We start from the raw sequence: 19,869 nt of genomic DNA, 5'->3' as shown, positions 1-19,869 counted from the left end.
TTCTACTGAGAAACTGACGTGTTTCTTTAACCAGTCAACGGCACGGGAAATAAGATGGGAACTCACAAATTGAGAGATTTAGGAAGCACAACAGGGCACAGCCAAATGCAGTGGACAAAAGTTGATGGACCCTGATTCCAAATGACCAAGTAGATAACAAGTCATTTTTTAAAAAATTTGAATATGGGCTGTGTGCTTGAATGTGGACTGGGTATTTGATGACGGAGGCAATCAGTGTTTTTAGAATTTAAAAGTTAATTTTAGATTCCATAATGACTTAGTCATGTAAAATGTTCTTGTTCTTTCTTATTCTCATTTTTTGAGAAATGCATACTGAAACATTTAGTGATGAAAAATATTTGGATTGCCTCTAAAATGCTTCTACAAAACTGATTTTAAAAATAACAAAAGAGAAAAAGAACAGACAAATGTAAGGGGATTAAAATATTGATAACTGTGGTACATGAATTAGGATCTATTGAGGGTTTATTATGCTATTCTTGTTACTCTCATACATGCTTGAAAATTTTCAGAATAAAATGCTAAACTTCTTTTTCAAACTCATATTTAATTTAAGTAACTAGTTAACTTCTGGGAAGCAAAGCTATGGCAATCATTAGAAATATGAACAAATAATTCTGCAAAATTGATTTTAGTGAAAGCATTATTTACATTGGGAAAAATTCTGACTTTAGGGTGATAATTCATATCTAGAAAATTAAACCTTAGTGAGCCTTGGATTATTATGCTTATGAAAAACTTACAGTGACATGTTCAAAATTCTTACAATATTTAATGGAAATGTTATATAATTGAAATCACATGTATATGTGCATGTAAATGTATAATATGAAGTGCACAAAAATAAACATAGAAACATAAAAATTAGTGTGAAAAGTGCCAACAGTTATTTTCTTCATGGGTGATTTTTTTTATACTGCTTTGTTATACTCTTTGCTAAACTAATAAAATCTCTATAGGCACACATGAATTTATCTGACAAATGGCAAAAGAAATAAACAGTATCTATGTAAATGATTTCTAATTGTTTTAGGGAATTCATCTTATCTTTACTTTGTAAACCCTTTGTTTTTAAAAATGATTATCATAAAAGTTAAAGAGTAAGCTAAAGCCAAAATTTAACTATCTACCAAAGAATTTCATAAAGCTCTTCACATCCTTGGAGACACCCTTCAGTGTTTCAGCATCATTATTAGTAAATGCTGTATGTTTATTGAAACGGAAGTGTATAGGACCAGTCAGACCTTGATTACACTGAGAAAGTTACAATGGAACCAACCTTGGTGCGATAAATAGAAAATGCCCTGCCCGTTCTGGGATTAGAATGCTAAGGCTACAACACAAAGCAAATGAAACAAAAACAAACAAAAACCACAGGAGTCTCTTAACTTAATTGCCTCTTATTTTTACCCCTCACTGTACCTGCTTTCATTGTCAACGCTGATAGTATGGTCAAAAAAGGTGTAATACAATATCCTAGCAAAACTTCTCGGAAATATATCCAGCAAACTCCTGCTTATTTCAGTTTTATTTTTTCATCCTCCAACCTGAACTCTTAAGTATACTATTCATTTTGCCAGTTAATCATGTATTGTTTCAACTTATTTTTAGAAAAGCAATATTATGTAGGGAATAGAGCATGCGTTTTTGAATCAAATCTGGATTTGAATTCAAGTCCTGGAACTTTTTTCTTGCATAAACCTCAATTTCCTCATTTACAAAGCGATGATAATATCACTCACCTCAAATTCCTCTTGATAATTAAATAATAGGTCAGGTAAAACACCAATAATAGTTTCTCGTAGATGTTTGGACAATATTCATACTTCAATTCTCCCATGCACATATTTTTTTTATTTTCTGGTCCCTGAAGAAATTCTTTTTGAATTACCATTCCAATGCTAGTTAACCCGGTAACCAGACAGGCTCTGTTTTAGAATGGTTAGGGTAATATTTATCCAGCTGAGCAATTGGAACGTAGAGTTTGGAGGAATTCAAATTCTCTTATTATTATTTGTCAATGTCTTAGGTTTTTCAAAATATTATTATTTTTTTTAAATCAAGTCATTTTGAAAAATGGCTAGTACCTCTGCTCTCCCATCTGGAACCCAGAGACACTCAAAAGTTATCATTTAAAGTTATTTCAACAAACGAAAGCTTTGCATTCCAGTTGGCTCAGTCTTCCTGACTACCCTAGTTTTGCTGGACGGTGAGCACATAAGATACCAACAGATGTAATGATGCCAGTTATTTCTCTCTCCTCTGCCTGATCAAGTTGAGTTTCATGTCAGAAAAGGTCATTTTGGGGCCTGACCTCCTTTGGGTTGGTTTTCTAACTCAGTATCCTTACTTGATTCTATTGATTGATTGAGTCACATAAAAAAACACACTCAATACTATAATTTAATCACTATTCTTTTCTTCTTAATTCTAATTGCATCTTGGGGTGGACGTTCAGTATAAGGGGGCCCCTGCCTGCAGAGATAAGCATAGCAAGCTTCATGTGTGAGCTAAGAACTGGGCTTGTTAGGAAACATATTCTAGACATACTTTCATAGAGTCTTCAGTCTTCACATTGTACAGATACAATATTTATAGTTTATGCATATAGATATATGTTTAATAATTCATACAGCTGGATACATTTGCTACAAGGCAGTGTGATGTTCTCATTTGATCTGCTTTGGTAGAATCGTTTTCTGCCAGGGAATTTGCTGTAATGATGTGCACAGTAAATATTTAATAGCATTAGAAACATCAGAGTTTATTTTACTTTGAAGAGTGCTTAATTATGTCAATTTCCCCCGATGAGATGCTAAAGTCCATGCTATTTGAAGCTGGAGTAACTGGGTGTGACTTCAGATTCAAAGGAAGTCCTCACATGAGGCTTTCCTCCCATAAGAAGTCACTTTGTGAGTTTCACAAGGCAATGTACCAGAACCTCAACCTCATTCATTTGAGCCGCATTAATTAAAGATCTGTGATACTTCAGCTGTGCTGGAGCTAAAGTTAACCTAGCACCATCAGTGAAGACAGGGTTGGCTAAGCTATCCAGGAGCATAAACAACACGGGAGGAAAAAAGTTAAATCTATTTTTACTGTGTTGTCTCTCTATAGCTAGTATTTGCTACATATTAGGTTGAATCATATGTTGATATTTGATGGTTTTGACCTCAGAAATGGCAATTTCATATAGGCCAACTTACAAGCTTTAATCCTTCCAGTACAAAAGCTCTGATGATAGACAAAACATCATTTCTGTCAATTCTTTCCAGTTGGTGACAAACGGTGTTACATTCTTGATACATTTTTTTTGCATTATCACTAAAACACCCTAAGCCAAGACCTTAGCTGATGGCAAAGTTGATAGGATAAGCAACAAGTTCCACTTGGCTTTCCACACAACTGCATGAATTTGGTCTCAACAGTCAATGCTGTAACTTATAGCTCTTCGTGCGGTCAGAATATACGGCTTCACCATGAAGAATAAACTAAATGTGGCTCTCTGGGCACAAGCACAGATTTGATCAAATATCTCATTGCAATGTTATTTTTATATCCTCCAAAGAGCAGACTTTTCAAAATTTGTATTTTCTTCTGGGCACAATAAACAATAGTAGGCTTAAAAAAATTATATATTTATTTTTAAGAGAGAGGGAAGGGGGGAGAAACAGAGGGAGAGGAACATCGATCAGTTGCCTCTCATACGTGCTCCCAACCGGGGACCAAACCTGCAGCCCAGGCACGTGCCCTGGCTGGGAGTGGAGGCAGTGACCTCTCACTTTGCAGGACAATGACCAACCAAGGGAGCCGCACTGGTCAGGGCAACGATATTTGACTTTTCAAAGAACTTTCCTTTGGAGAAGTTTGTTTACAGAAATGTGGTCATGATTAATCTAGAAGGCAAACCACATAAATATTGCATAAAAAGCATTTTTTATACTATTAAGTACCAAACATGTTTTATTTTAATAACAATCTGACACAGGATTTTGACAGCATTATAAACTTTCTTTCGCAGATGATATGATGTGTACTAATGGGTTCTTTTTTTTTTTAATTGTTGTTCAAGTACAGTTTTCTGCCTTTTCCCCCTGACCCAGCCCAACACTCTACCCCTTCCCCCGTTAATCATCCACGTGTCCTTTATAATTGTTCCTGCAAACCCTTCGCCTTAACAGATTCTTGAAATCCCAGCCATAAAGGGAAAGATATAATCCAATTTACCAGTCGACTTTACCAGCCCATATCTGTGTGGTTCATTTCTCTATCTGGTGGTGAATTCCTTCAAAGCAGGGAAGATACACCTCCAGATCTTTCAGAATAATGAGCAGACTATCAGGCCTAACATTCGTGCTACCAAATTGTAGTCTGTGTATTACATCTCAGGGACTGATACGGCGCCCATCTGTGCATTTCACACCCCTGGTCACAAAGCTGGTACAACAATAAAGTGGCCCACCCGGGGTCAATGGGGCTTAATTATGGGACTTTTTTTGTTAGAATTGCTAGCAAAAGCACCTCTCTTTTATTTTGCAGCTCACCATCACTCACTCTTTCAAAGAATAATTGCGAAGTGCCTATTATGTGCCAGGCTGTATCTAGTACAAAAGTCTCCCTGAGAAGAAAATTGAACAAATCAGAGCCTGCGAACATTGTTTGAAAATCATAATCCTGTTATTACTAAAGGCCATTGCTAAAGTTTATAGCTTATATTTGTAGTTTAAGATAATTTATTGTCGATGGCAACAAAGAAAGTGTCTGAAAAAATACAAAATGTTTTCAAACTGGAGTTTCTTGAGTTTGGGTATTATTCAGACAACTTTTACTTATATTCCACCCAACTGATAGCCCTGGGGAGATAAGAATTAGCCACCATATTACATGTGCATCCATGGGTTTGACTTGCACAAATCCAATTATTGGCACATACATACAACACGCACCAAGACACACTCCCAAATCAACCCCACATCTTTCTTATATTAACTTACTTACTTATTATATTAACTTAACTCAGTTCCATTAAGTAACTCAGTTACGACGTACCATTTATTCTATCACCAAGCCTGCGACTTGGGAGGTAGAGTCTTTAGAGTCTAAACACCTTTTCCTCCCTCCGCACATTAGGGTAAGTCCTATTTACTCAAATATATTTTAAGCTAGTCTTCACCTCTTCACTGCACTTTACTACTTTAGTTCAGAAACGCAGCATCTTTGACATGCATCTTTGTCACTCTTCACTACCATTCAATTGTCACCAAGGAATCTTCCTCAAATATAAACAAGGCTATATTCTTGCCATCTTAAAATAATCCAGTGGCTTGACAATTGCAAGATAAATAGTCTGCAATTTTTACATTGTATATACCGTAAGTCAAAAAATAAAAAAAGAAACAAGCGCTTTCAGAATGTTTATTATTGATTTACAAATTGTATATCTCTGTATTGCAGATAACGTGCACATTGAAAACCACACACAAGATAAATAAGATAAAAATAAATGCAAGTAGATGTTCTCTATTTTCTTGCAACATCCCAGTGGATTGTTTTGAGCATCTTCGAAGATGGCTCACCCCACTTCGGAGTCCATTGTTCTTGTGGATAAACCACAAACTCTTTTCCATGAGTCATTCATTCTTTGGGGTCATTCTGTATCCTGTCCTTTATTCTACCCTCCGCCTTAACATGGTGACAGGTGATTTAGAGTTCGTGTGTGATGAGATAATGCACAGGGTGAAGATTAAGTTTATGGTTAGAGTCTCTTGAAGGCAAGATATAGTAATTGTTTTTTCCTTTTGACAGTCTGAGCAACTAGCACATTGCTTACAGTATGTTTGCTAAATAAATCAATAAAGTAATGTAATTAAATATATGAGTTAATATATAAACTAATTGAGATTGAACTGCTTAAATGTAAAATGCCTTTGATGGAATTGTCTCTGGTCTAAAATTTATTCTTTCACTTCATGTATAATGCAAGGTAGTCCATAATAATAATGTTGTTTTAAAAATTAGGGAGGGGAAAATTTTGCTTAAAAGTATAAACATCACCTAGTGTTTTAGAAACACTTACTATCAAAACAAAAGTCCTAAACATAAATGAAGCCTGTCCATTTAAGTTGTTAGGCCCTGTTTCATCTGGAACTGGAAATATTTTGTATACAGGCAATTCATCCAACTGTGTGTACTTAGAAAAATGATAAAACTAAATTTCTTTATAATTCTTCTATGGCCTGGATTCTGGTTGTTCCCTAAAGTACTGTATTTCATTGTTTATGCTCCTCAGTTTCTGCAAAAATAGATGCTGACAGGAATTATCATATTTTGAGAAAGATTGTTGCTATGCTTTTAACTGTCTAAATCTCTTGAGTTGGAGAGATTGAAGGGGCTGAAAGCACATTTTCATGGTTTACTTCAGTCACATTTCCTTCATCCTGATGCCTACTGTGTAACTGTCTTTGTGGAAGGTAAGTAAGAGCCTCCAACCCCATTTCAGCGCCGACCCCCTTGGAAACACACAGGAAACTATGCAGTTTGCAAATCGGCACTCACCGCACAATTTCAGAAAATAACCTCCTGGGCAAGTTCCAAATAGATCTCAAGATAGAGGTGGAACCTTAGCACCATGCATTTATCACCATGTGTTTTTTAAAAATTGGCTCAGAAAGGAAAAACTGTTCATTCATCATTAAAAGATGGTAAACTCAGACAAAGAAAACCCAGTAGCATGAAAACTTAATTAATTGCTTTAATTTTTGTGAAAACAAGCAAAAATTGAGCTCAGATATGAATCAGTGATACACATTTTCCTCTTCCTCAAAACGCCACTGCCACTTTTGCCAGAGCTCTACATCCAAACTCACTTTCCTTAGAGCCCAACTCAGAGCTGAAGGAGACTTGGCCAGTTAGCATTTCATCTCCAGTTTCCACTAGCTAAGTGTCTGAGTGTGCATTGCAGACTCCTGTGTCAGCTGATACTCTAAACAAGGGTGTCCAATCTTCTGGCGTCTCTGGGCCACACTGGAAGGAGAAGAATTGTCTTGGGCCACACATTAAATACACAAACACTAACAAAAACAAAAACAAAAAACCTCATAATGTTTTAAGTAAATTTACAATTTTGTGTCGGGCCGCATTCTCAGCCATCCTGGACCACATGCGGCCCACGCGCTGCAGGTTGGAACCCCTGCAAGACCTCCGGCATGGATGGGTACCAGTACTAATAATAGCAGTGAACACATGCAGGGAGATGTTCCCTTCCAAAGTGCTTCACAGACCTTCTCTAGTCCTGCCAGCTAAACGCAAACTTTAGTCCCTTGAAGTTTATAGGAAGGGTTGGCACTTGTTTGAAGATCACCTTTCCCTTCGGACGGAGAATGGATTTGATAGTCAGCATATGAACGAGACAAAAAAGACAAGAAGGGGGTTTAGAATCACAAAAAGAGAGAAGTAAATCATGTCCAAAGGCATGAGATGTGTACTGCTGAGAAGCTACTACTGTACATAAGGCGTTGCTCCACACATCGCGGACTGCAGCCAAGACGAATGGGACCAGGACCAAGACAAGAAGGCTCTGAGGCATTGCGATTGTGGTTAGATTATGGGTATGATGAACACTCACAGGCTGGAGACACTCTATCCACATGCAGGTATTGTCCGTAAGAACCTATGGAGAATTTTTATAAAAATGTATCTGAGTCAAAGAGAGGATACATGCCTGGAAGCAAGATCTCAACAGACTGAGAAAAGTGCTTTGGAGAATAAACAGTTTTCGGTTTCTTTCATGCATTGGAGATTAAGGAGGGATTGTAAGGAATACGACTGAAGGTGGAAGAAAGCAAGGCAGGAGTCAGATTACAGGATAGTTAAGAGTGTGCTCTCTTTAGGTTGTTTAAATCTTAGAAGGGGTCCTGAAAGGGGGCACTTCAAAGATGTGTTAAGCTAGATGCAAAGAAACAATGGACAGCGCTTGCTGAAGGCAAAGATAAGCCTTTTAGTAAAGAGGATATATGCCTGGGGCATGACTACCCATCAGGAACTGACCAATTAGTAACTGAACCTCAGATCACCCTGTAAGGTTACTTTCCACAGAACCCCTCCTTTTTCTTCACCCACGGCACAGAAAGTCGTAATGGCCAAGGTGGTGTTTGAGAAAGGTGCTGAAAAATAGGTAAAAGGACTAGAGGCACAGAAGGCATTCTTGACAGAAAGGCAGACTTGAGCCCCTGCGTAGATGATGATCCAGGAAAGCACATTCTGGGAAGCAGCGTGCAGCTCTCTGGCTGGCGGTGAAAGTGCGAGGAGCTGGGGACCCTCACCAAGGAGCATCTAAGAGAGCAGATTGGCAGGAGGAGGTAGGGCACAATGCAGGAGGTGGGGGCAGACCTTGACAGCGTTGTAGCAGAGGACTGACGGGATCAGACTTCTGCTTTGCTCACAGCATTCTGCTAAAAGTAGAATCTTACAGCTCTGTTGAGAAATGCCAAAGCATCCTGTTAATGTAAAATGTATCCTTCCTAAGGATTGTAAAAAAAAAAAAAATCTGACTAAGGTGTAATACAAATGTATCTCATTGCCCCAGAGCCATGAAGAAGGCCCATTAAGAGGTTTCATTCAAGACCCTGTGTCACTAATGAGGGGGATGGTGTGGCTTGCTCTCTCTGGAAGCTTTTTCAGTGACTGATGTTGCGGGAGGCATCTAATTTAAACTTACTTGGATTTATCTGGCCTAAGGGCGTTGCTGAAATATTTTAACTAACAAGATGGGGATTAACTGTTAAAAAATGACAGACAAATCTGTCAGGTGGCTTGCTGGAGAGGCCGCCAGGGCTTGAAGCTAGTGAAGGGAGAAGCACTGGTGACACTGTGTGATAGCTACTGGAGTATGTCAGGGCTTCGTCCCTGCCTGTGGCCTGAGCAGGCCAGTCACAGGCTACCCAGCCAGAAGATCGATGAAGCTACTGCAGTGGGCAATGCGCTGGTGCTCTGCGCTTTGACGAATTCGATCTCGGGTCTTCTTCGCCATGTCCTCTTCTTAGGATGCAGGCACCAGATAATTGGAGTAAAATTGCCAAGCCTCCGCAAGGCTTGTTCTCCTTGAGATAAGGTTATTGGGAAGTTTCTGAACTGCCTCATTCCTTAGCTTCTTGTGTCCCTCATGCTTGGCTGACGCAAACCTCTTTAAACAGCTCCTCCTTTCTGTATTTACTCACGTTTGGCTTTTCAGGCGAAGCGTTCCATAACTATTCTAATTTTGATACTTTCCAATGAACCTTTTTTCTTCAATAAGGAACCCAACTTCCCAGATCACGTCCTGCGCCTACTAGAGAGATTTTGATTCAGTAAATCAGGTGTGTGTGGGTCTCCTTTACCTCATCCTGATGTAGCCATTCACAGAACTGCTTCCCTAGGCTGTAAATTACATACAGAGAAGTATCAGGTCTGTTTGTTTACCACTATTTTCCAGTAGCCTAACAAAGAGCCCTTACAAAGAATGGGCTCAAAATATGTTTACTGACAGAATGAGTGATTGAGTGAATGAATGAATGAACGAATGGTTGAATGGTTGACCAAATGAGTGAATGAATCCTTCAATGAACACACTGGCTGCAGAACTCTCTGTCCCAACCCCCCCCCCCCACACACACACACAATCATACCCTGACTAGTGTAAATTTTATGCATGTCCGTGGATATCTAGTAAAATGAATGAATAGACATCAGACAATTAGGGTTTGGTTTGCTTAGGACAATTTTGTCAGCGCGAGAATAAAGTCTGTCAATTCTTGTTGAGAAAAGGAAACCGGGAAGGGCAGAGCATGTGATGCCCAGGCCTACGGGCACAGACGCCTCGGACAGCAGCTGAGGCCCCATCTGCCTGAAGCACACAAGCAGAAAGTGAGGAAGAAGAAAATCGTGATCTTCTGCAGAAGTTAGCATGGCTTCACCAGAAGAAGACCACTGAGAGGTAGGGCTGTTTCAACATCATACAATTAAGGAAATATCGGAAGTTAGTAGCCTTGAGATGCACATCAAAGAGGTAGAAGATGACAGAGACAGCAGGGCCGTAAGGCAATGATCTTCAGTGGTCAAGCAAGGTTGTGAAATGATAACAGAGAAGAATATAAATGTAAAGTAACCCCAGAAAATCCTAAGCCACATCACTGGGGATTTGTGGTGGACTGAGTTCATCAAATGGGGCCATGGGAGTGTGACGTGAGTTGTACATGTTAGCACTTGACATCGTTATCATTCATAGCTGATGGCACCTGGGAATATTTGGGTTGTAGATACAGTCATTACGTGTACAACCATTTCCTCTGTCTGTCTACACTTCTGCATTTAGTGTCATTCTAATCTCTACTCAGCTGATCTTGAGCTTACTTTAGGTAGTCAGTGTGCAAAATTCCTAGGTGGGTTACATCCGCTTACCGAAATCCTCAGACACGTTCCCTAAGTTCTCAAGACTTAGGGAGGAGCGGCAGTTCTATGCCAGGCTCCCCGAAAACTGTCATTGGAAATGATGAGCTATAAAAAACCCCCACCACGCATCTGCTAATTTGTCCCCGTGTTGTAGACAGTCCTGTGCAAACTACAACGCACTGTTCATCTTTGGGTGGAAATCGGAATCGGGGCACTGGGAAGCTGCAGAGCAAGCGTCCACAGGGAGGTACTCTCATCCGTCTCGGGCTGCAGTCTGAGTCGTGACATATTTGTCTTGTGTAAGGATTTGGAGTTTTCACACTGACAGCGGCAGCAGTGGTGCCTAGGGTTACTCATAGTCATTTTTAGTAAGCGCTCGTTTGATCTTCTCTTCACGCTGATGCAGGAAAGGCTGAACACCCACCACCTGAAGCTGGAAAGACGAGAGCAAGGGCAGTGTATCGGCAGTGTATCGGTCGTTGAAACTCACAGCCCGGAGAGGAGGATACCTCACACCACGCAGGGCCACCCTCAGGGAGGTGCACTCGGGAGCAGAGTAAAAAAGTAGGGTGTGGCCACCCCTGGTTCCTGCAAGAGGATGGAATTGATGTGTTTGCATAATTCTACAGAGTGGCTGAAAACAGACTCCTGCTAACCCAGGATAAGCAGTCTTAAGCCTGGTCGCTGAGATTAGGAGACTTGTTTGACTAGGGGACCCTTCTGTGGAAGGAGAATGGGAAGGGGAGCTTGAGGTTAGGGCATTGGAAGCCCTCCTGGTTTCAGATGCCAAAGCGAGCTATAATACTGAATCTTTGCTTCAGGTCCTACACTACACAGGCAGCACCGAATGCTTACTACGTGCTTAGGGCTGGTACAAGTGCTCAAGATGGACTTCTCTTCATCTCTGCTATAACCCTATACCTACAAGAAAGTATTATGAATTTCTTCTTTACTCACATCTGGAAATGCCACTGAAGTGTCCATAGTAAGGGATAGGGCTGAAATTTGAAGATCTTATTACTGTGGATATTGCCTTCAGTTAATGGTAATAATGGCATCAAATTGGTGTAGGCTTTTAAAGGCAAATTTATGGTAGAATCCTTGAGTTTTGAAGTGTTAATGGGTCTGAGAGATCTCAGCGTACCCTGGGAAAATTAATGACATAGTTCTTTTGAAGTGGAAAAACAGGACAAGACATAAGATAAAGTAATTGCGGACCAAAACTGAACTATAATAATATAATGTTAATTATACACAAGAATTTTTCTAAGGATCCGGGGAACTTATCCTTATTTAAATTGAACAGTAGCGATATTGCTAATATGAAAATGATGTGAACTATTAGGAAGACATCCCACAATGCAGACGCTCCTACCTAAGCACTTACTACCGTATTTTTCGGACTATAAGATGCACCTAGGTTTTAGAGGAGGAAAATAGGGGAAAAAACCTTGCTCCACCACTGCCTCCCTTCCCCCCGCCCCAAACGAGCCAGGTGAGCTACATTCAGACTATAAGACACCCCCCCCTTTTCCTCCCAAATTTGGGGGAGAAAAGCGCATCATATAGTCCAAAAAATACGGTACGTCTTAATAACACAAGCTTTGCTGACCTCACCAAGCTTTGGAGATGAAGGAAATCACATGAATAGGAAGAGCCCATGTTTAACTACCTCTTTGTTCCCATTTAGTCATTTGTAAAAATGACCCTCCCAAATAGTCACGCTATTTCTCAGGGATGTCTCAAAAGGTCTCACGAACAAATAAATGTGCATTGTCAGCCTACTTCACTGAGCAACAGCTCCTCCCTGTTTATTCCTGAGTCTTACCATATCCGGGGTAAGATTGCCAGGGCCTATCACCCTGGTCAGACACCTCAGTCATAGCTAGTTCCTCACTCTGCCTCCCACCGAACAGGCCAACAGGCCAACAGCGATTCTGTAGTCCATGAGGTCCCTCAGCTGCCACGTGGTATGTGGCTACAGGGGAAATCTCTTTCTTCTGACTTTACTCCTTTAGAATGACTCTAGAGCGGTGCTGATTCTTGAACTTTATCATGACGTTGATTGGACTGTTGTTTTGTTTTGTTTGTGAGAGGGTATATGCTCCTTTTATTTTTCCTTTGCAGTCAAAAGTTAAAAGGAATGGATCCTTCTTAGCTCAGGTTTCTGACACTTTTGTTATGGAACCTCTTAACTCAGCTACTTTAAAAAGCTGAGGTGTAATTTACATAAAGTCGAGTCTACTTTCTGGTGCATAACTGTGCGTGTCCTGACAGGAGCACAGAGTTAGGCAGCCACCAGTACAACTGAGGTACAGACCGCTCATCGTCTCTGAAAACTCCCTCCTGCCCTTTGGTGTCAACCGCCTCACCTCACCTTCGGCATCTGGCAACTACTAGTGTGGCTGTCCCTGCGTCTTTCCTTTTTGAGTGTGTCAGATAAGTGTGTCCTGGCCTGTTTGTCCTGGGACTGTTTCAGTTACGCATAATTATCAACAGCACCCTTTTCATCCTTGAAAGTGCCTCTGACTCGGTGATAAACTGGAGGATTATGCTCCTTACAGTAACACGCACACATCCCTCGCTGGGGAGGACTGGTCTGAAGACACGTGTGAGAAACACATTTCTGTGCTCTGCTCAAGAGGCCCCCTCATCCATCCATCCACATGATGAAAAGAAAAACAAAATAAACACAAACCCAACTCAACAAGTTCGGATCATTGAGTTTTGAATATGGTTATGTCCGCAAATTGATATTCATGTGCATTGGAATATTCAAATTTTTAGGACATACTATAGATAAGATGACTGTGATTTTTGTACAAGTCCTTAGTCCCTTGGCTGCAATGTCAGCCTTTTATTTCCTACCATCAATAACACAAAAATGCAACATGATTCATACATTAAAAATTGTTGCTTTAATAGGCTAACGTTCCTAATGTCTTAATACATAAAGGAACGTGAATGGAAATATCTACAAATAGACAGATCAACTACTTATCTGGACCTCGAAACAGATAATTCAGGAATCGAAACAGGCAGAAACAGTGTTGGACTTCCGGATATCGAAGACCCATTCTAATCCAACCCAGGGGTGTACCATTGCTAGAAAGACTGCAAACCTTTAAGTTAAACCTGTATTCACATTCTAAATCTGCTACGTTCTTCCTCCACTTATATTTCTTCATCTGTCAAATAAGGATAATACTTAACATAGTTGTTATACTTAGATGGGATAATGCATGTAATTTGTTAGCATGGTGTCTAGCACATACTAAGAGTTAAAAAGAAAAGGTAGTTGTTATGAAATGAAACCAGAGTGTGTATTAGTTGCCTTTTAGAGTTTATTAGTACTTAGAGTGATAGAAGTATAAATGGTCCAGTGACTAAAGCATGGTGAAACACAGCAAATAAATTTTGATTTTTTTAATCCAGTAACAGCTAGCTATTTTAAGTTTTGCATTCCTTTTTGAAGCATACAAGGTAGAATATAAAATCACACTGGTTGTGCATTGTGTCAGAGCCTGCCAGAGCTCACCACAAGGAGCATCCCTAATAATTTTGGGGCTCAGAGAAAAAGTACAGGTGGAGGCCGACCTACAATACATCTCTATGTTAAAAGCCAAGCTGACAACCTGCTGAATAAAATATATTCCAACTTCCTACGTTATCAAATACATTCATGACAAAATGGAAAACTAGGTTTGAATTTAGAATTTTTGAACTCCTTGGAGTTCTGTGCTCTAAAATGTCTGCTTGGGAAGACTCGGGCCCCGGCCCCTCTCCCTCCCCCTTCGCCTCCCCCTTTTCAGCCCACCTGAGCTCCATCCTGCACTGTGAGGGGCATCATGAATACCCACTCTGCCTATGCAGGTGTAGTCCAGATTCTTCACAAAGAGCCAGCCCTTGGCTACCCTGAGACCTAAGGATATGCACATAGGAGATACCATCAATCTTTGGGAAAATAAACCTAGGAAGAGCAAGAAGCTGCCCCTGAGGATAATTACAAGGACTTTTCCCAGAGAATCCCAGCATCCCAGGCAACCTGGGACCTTGGCCTCATGGTCTCATTTCCTGTAGGGAGTGGTGCAGCAGGAGGAAATCCCGATAGTATCTGTTTAAAAGGCTAAGAGGCCAGCCTCAGAACAGGGGCCTCTCTTGCCCAGGGTCTAAGAGTGGTACTAGTCTTTCATCTTCCTCAGTGCACGTGTAGATTCGTAGGTTCCATAGTAGCTCTCTAGGACTTAGGTGCAGGAGGAGATTAAGCATGCCATTTCCAGGCCTGGTCTTTAAAACTTTTCATGAAATTTTCCCATTCTCTCTATTCATTCATCAGCTGTCCACATGCAGAGGATTCAGAACATGCTGGGGTCTAGGGAATGGGAGAGTCATTAGGTGGAAAGAGCCTGAGTCCCTCAATATAGACATGAAGCAGACCTCTTCCTATCACAGATTAGGAGTTCTTGTGTTGAACCATTGTAAGTGTGTCTGCATCTGTGTGCACACATGCGCCTGTGTGTGTGTGTGTGTGTGTGTTAGAGTTAGTGTACCCTGACCTGTAACACATCCACTATTCTTGAGATTTTTTTTCTGGATGTATTTCTTGCTTAAATGCTCCTTTCTGCTTCTCATTCTTTATCCCTTCAATAAACAAACAAAAGGACTTTCAGCATAACTGAGTGAATGAAGGAAAAAGAAGGAGGAAAAAAGGAAGGAAGGAAGGAAGGAAGGAAGGAAGGAAGGAAGGAAGGAAGGAAGGAAGGGAGGAAAGAAGGAAGGAAAGCAGGGGAGAAATGGGGGAATGGGGGAATGAAATGATTAACAATACATTAAGTATCCAGATGCTTCCCCTGATAGGCTAATGACAGATCTAAACATATGTGCTCAAAATTTAGAAATTGAACTATTTAGACTTATGCCTAAAATATTTCTTTATATGTTTCCTCTCTTTCATGTTAATAGTTGACATTTGTGGCACAGGTAATAGTATGGACACTGTTTCATCTCTGCCTCCCTTCTTGCCCAGTCCCTCCTTTCAGGTGACTTCCCTGATTGTTTTTCTCCGCTTTCCCTTCTTCTTATTGACGTGATTGAAGAGGGAGCAACCAAGAGTTTCTAGCTTGACTCTGACCCTTAGGCACAATTTATAGATGACAAAATAGACAATAGACATTTTAGACCGGATCAATGGAAAGTCTTCCCTGAAACTTTAAAATTGAGGGCCTATGAAAACTGCAATCTGAGTGGTGAAGTCATAACCCTAGTCAAGTTCAATGGTATCTTATACCACCAGGTGCACTGGGAAACGTGGTGAGAGAAGGAAAATTTAAAATAACAACAGATGTGCAAAGAGAAGCAGAGACGAGAGATGAAGAAAAGAACTTCTTCATATCCCTGTCATTTTATAGGCCTTGGCTTCAGTGTATTCCCATGTCCATTTTTGTCCCTATAGGTCCATGAAAAGAACTTGAGCTTTTGTGGAAAAGATCTCTTTAAAATTACCCAAATACATAGCTTGTGTTGCCAGCCATCACAACAGACTTAAAATGAGGGGACAATACCCCAAATTCCTTATTCCAGAACTTTTCTATCCCCCTCTTGACCACAAACCTTCATGTCACCTTGAAATTATTAAAGCACGCCACGACTTTTGTCAAAGACAAGAAAGGCAGAGCGCTTCCATCTTTGAAGTGATACTGCCTTTACCATTCAGAAAAAAAAAATCATCTTCTAAAGAGTTTTTTCAACAGAGCAATGTAAAAAAAGAGTAAGTGTCTTTGTAGTGAAAAAAATACAGAAAGCTAATTAAATCTCAGGGGCATTTTTTTTGGTCGAATGCAGTTTTTCTCGGAAAGAAAAACAAGCATCAAGGCTACTCCCAAAGAAACATCCCGACCTGCCACTGCCACTCACATGAAGTTGAGAAATGAAAACTCTGGGCTTGAGTTGTTCTTGTTTTTCAAGGAAAAGAGGCTTAATATTCATTGGGGAGGGAGAGTAGAAGAAAAACACCTCGGCTGTTATTTTCAAGGGGTTGAAATACTTGTTCTCACCACGGAAGGAATTCATCTTTCCTAAGATGGTTGCTAGGGAGCTAGCCAATTTCAGCGAATATTTTGGAATGTTTATAAAACTAAAGAGCGGCATCATTGGCAATGCACTATCGGCAGAACGGAGCCAATTAGCCGCCCTGCTGCAGTGACTGCACGCGGTGGATTTCACGGAGGGGCAAACGTATAATGTCGCGTGCTGCCAGGGATTTTTAAACTACAGATGGTTAAGTCTCAGATAAAGGTGGCTGCTTCCCCACTTCAGGACACTTTGAGGGTTCGAGATGGGGGTTAGAAAAACACCTCGGAGAGCATTTTTAAGCAATTTTGATGCATTTCCTACTTTGGGGGAGGGGGATAAAATAAATGCCAGGATCAACTCTCCTTGAGGCTGGAGATTGGTTTCTGAAATGAGAAAAATCTAGTGGTGTGTCCTCATGTCATTCGTTGTAACTGTGCAATACAATCGCATTTTAATTGTCTTCTCACATATTCCTAGCTATCATTTTAACAACAATGATCACCACCTACATTTATAGGGATAATAATAATTTAAAAAGCAGAGCAAAACCATCTACATAGAGGATCCAACTAATAAGCAAAACAAAACAAACAAAAGCTTTCCACGATAAGCAGAAATACGGTTCATTGATTCCCATCCCATTTCCCTTATGATCAGAAAAAAAGGTATGATTATGACATACCTGATTAGTGATTAGACAGCCCAGCTGGGCTGTCTGGGAGCCAGACTCTGAGAAGTTACAATGTAGAAGTCTCTCTAGTATTGGGATTACCTGGGGAGAGCAGGGAAGACAGCAGGCCTGGACAGAGGAAACTGGGGCTACCACACCACCTCCATCAAGGCCGCAGGCAACTGCACGTAGAGCTTGGAAGTGTGGACAGCCTCTCAGAGTGGTTCTCAGTGGGGCAATGGAGTCAGGCTTTTATACTCTGCGGTAAGCCGGTCATGGACACTGGCAGCCCAGCCGGGGCATAACCTTGGCAAAGTGACTTTCTTTAGTGGACGTCATCTCAGAGATGGGACAAGAGCCACGGTCTTCTGTCCACAGGACTCTCCACCACTGGAAGAAGGAGTTCATCATTCCTGGAGGGAGTCCTGAGCAGCACAATACAATAAAACACCCTTCGCACTAACACACAATACTCATTTTTCATGAAAGCAATGGATGGCATGAAGCAGTATAGGTAGCCTGTTATTTGCTCATAACATACTCTATGTTGAACACTGCAAGAGATACGGTGCAAAGGAAGTCCAACCAGTAGAGGACATTTTGTTTAAGACATAAATGTATTCAGGGGGCACCATCAAGGTACAAGGCAGAATACTTCAAAGTGGCAACAGAGGGAAAGAGACTTGGTGCCTCAGGGATATGGAGGAGATGCTGACAAATAATGAAATCGTCAGGAATGAGGGCCAGGAGTGCATCTTGGAAAGCAGAGTTAGGATTAAACAGGCAGGTGGGCATAGGACTATTGGTACCGAAAAGAGAAGGCTGTGCACACCATGGGCAAAGCAAGCAGAGACAGAGTACTCTGCAGGGGGCAGATAGGAAGGGTGTCGGCCTCCCAGCAAAGGAAGGCAAATTAGAATAGACAAAGGGGAGTCAGATGATAGAATGACTTGAATGGCAGAGCCTGGGAATCATTCAGAATAAAATGCAGAGCTATATGCCTTGGTGCGGATGTCATGCAATAAAAGTGGGGCTTTTAAAAATTAACCTGGTGGAGGGATGGGGAATAAATTGTGGAAGATGTGACTGTAAATCACCACCTTCTTGACTAAGTTGCCAAGACGGGAAAGGTGGAATTTCTGAAATTCTGTGCCACATAAAAAGAAACTAGGACTCAACGAAGTAATGAAATGTAACTTTTCTAAAGTCACAGAGCAAAGAAGCAATGGAGCTGGGGATCAAACCCACATGTCTCTCCGAGCTGCCTCTCACCACAAGGCCACACTGTCAGGATATTAGAAAACCTACCTGCAGGGTGGTTTTCTCCCCCAACGGTGCTCAGAAAGGACGAAAATGAAAATTAGCACTGTTTTGGAGCACAATATCATTTTTAGTTTTTAACACCATTTGGGGAATTAAATTTTATATCTGTGACACATTTTTATCGTTAAAAAAAGATAGAACACTCATCTTTCCTCTAAGAACACTTTCTGAAACATTTTTATGTCATTAATTAATGGATTCAATAAATATTTAATGACCGCCTATTCTTTGCCAGGAACTATTCTTAGTGTAGCAGAGGAAGCAGAAAATAAGATGGTCCTATTGTTATGACACTTGTATTCTCCTTGACAAAGACAAGTAATAATTGTAAATACAAAAACCAATAAAAAAATAAACACATAAATATAATAATTTCAGATATTATGGATTTTAGGAAAAAGTGTACAGGGTAATTTTATTCATAGTTACTGGGTCAGAGTATGCAGTGATAAGGTAATTTGGGGCCTGAACATTGATAGTAGATTGATAAATAACAAAAAGTATATGTAGTGATTTATTTTTTAAAATGCTCTACTGCTTACTATCTGTGTAATCTTAATCTGTCTGTGACTCAGTTTACTCATCTAATATATAGATCTGTTGGTGTCTTTCAATGAGTAAATACCTAAAAATTCAAAAGTGTACAGAGAAGAACTCAATAAAGGTTTTTTGAACACTTTGTTTAATTGATTTTAGAGAGAGAGGAAAAGTGAGAAATATCAATTTGTTGTTCCACTTATTTATACTTCAATCATTAATTCTTGTATGTGCCCTGAATGGGGATTGAACCTGCAACCTTGGCGCGTATCAGGATGACGCTCCAACCAACTGAGCTACCCCGCCAGGGCAATAAATGTTAATTCATTATTAAATACTATTAATATTCCTAACAATGATGAAGAAAAGTCCCTAAAGGTAAAGTTTCCCTCTTGAGATTATTCTTCATAACTGGGATGCAAAGTCGGCCTCTCCCTTAATCACTGACTACGTATTAAACAGCCACTATCTGCTAGGCATTAGCTTCCTTAAAGGGCCTATAACTCAGAAATTACTAAATGGAATTCCTTGAGTTCATTTTGTTTCTCTGCAACCGCCCACACTGGTTTATCGGCCTGCAGGGGAAGCAGAAAGATAGCCCCGGGGGCTCTGCCAGCTGGGTGCAGCCCAGACTTCAAAGAACGTTATGAGTGTGTAAAATTGCCTTTGGCAAATACTATTTACAGACCCTCAGGCACAGTTATGCTGAAATGATAAGAAATGTCACTGCAGCCTACTGCACTGAATAATAAACATCTCCTGCTTTCAATAGCAACTAGCCACTTACCAAGCACCTGGAATGGCTTACAATCATGATAAAG

Source organism: Desmodus rotundus, chromosome 5 (assembly GCF_022682495.2).
Source record: "Desmodus rotundus isolate HL8 chromosome 5, HLdesRot8A.1, whole genome shotgun sequence".
In the NCBI taxonomy this organism is placed as follows: Eukaryota; Metazoa; Chordata; class Mammalia; order Chiroptera; family Phyllostomidae; genus Desmodus; species Desmodus rotundus.
The sequence above is the reverse complement of the archived record's forward strand: the minus strand, read 5'-3'. Positions refer to the sequence as shown.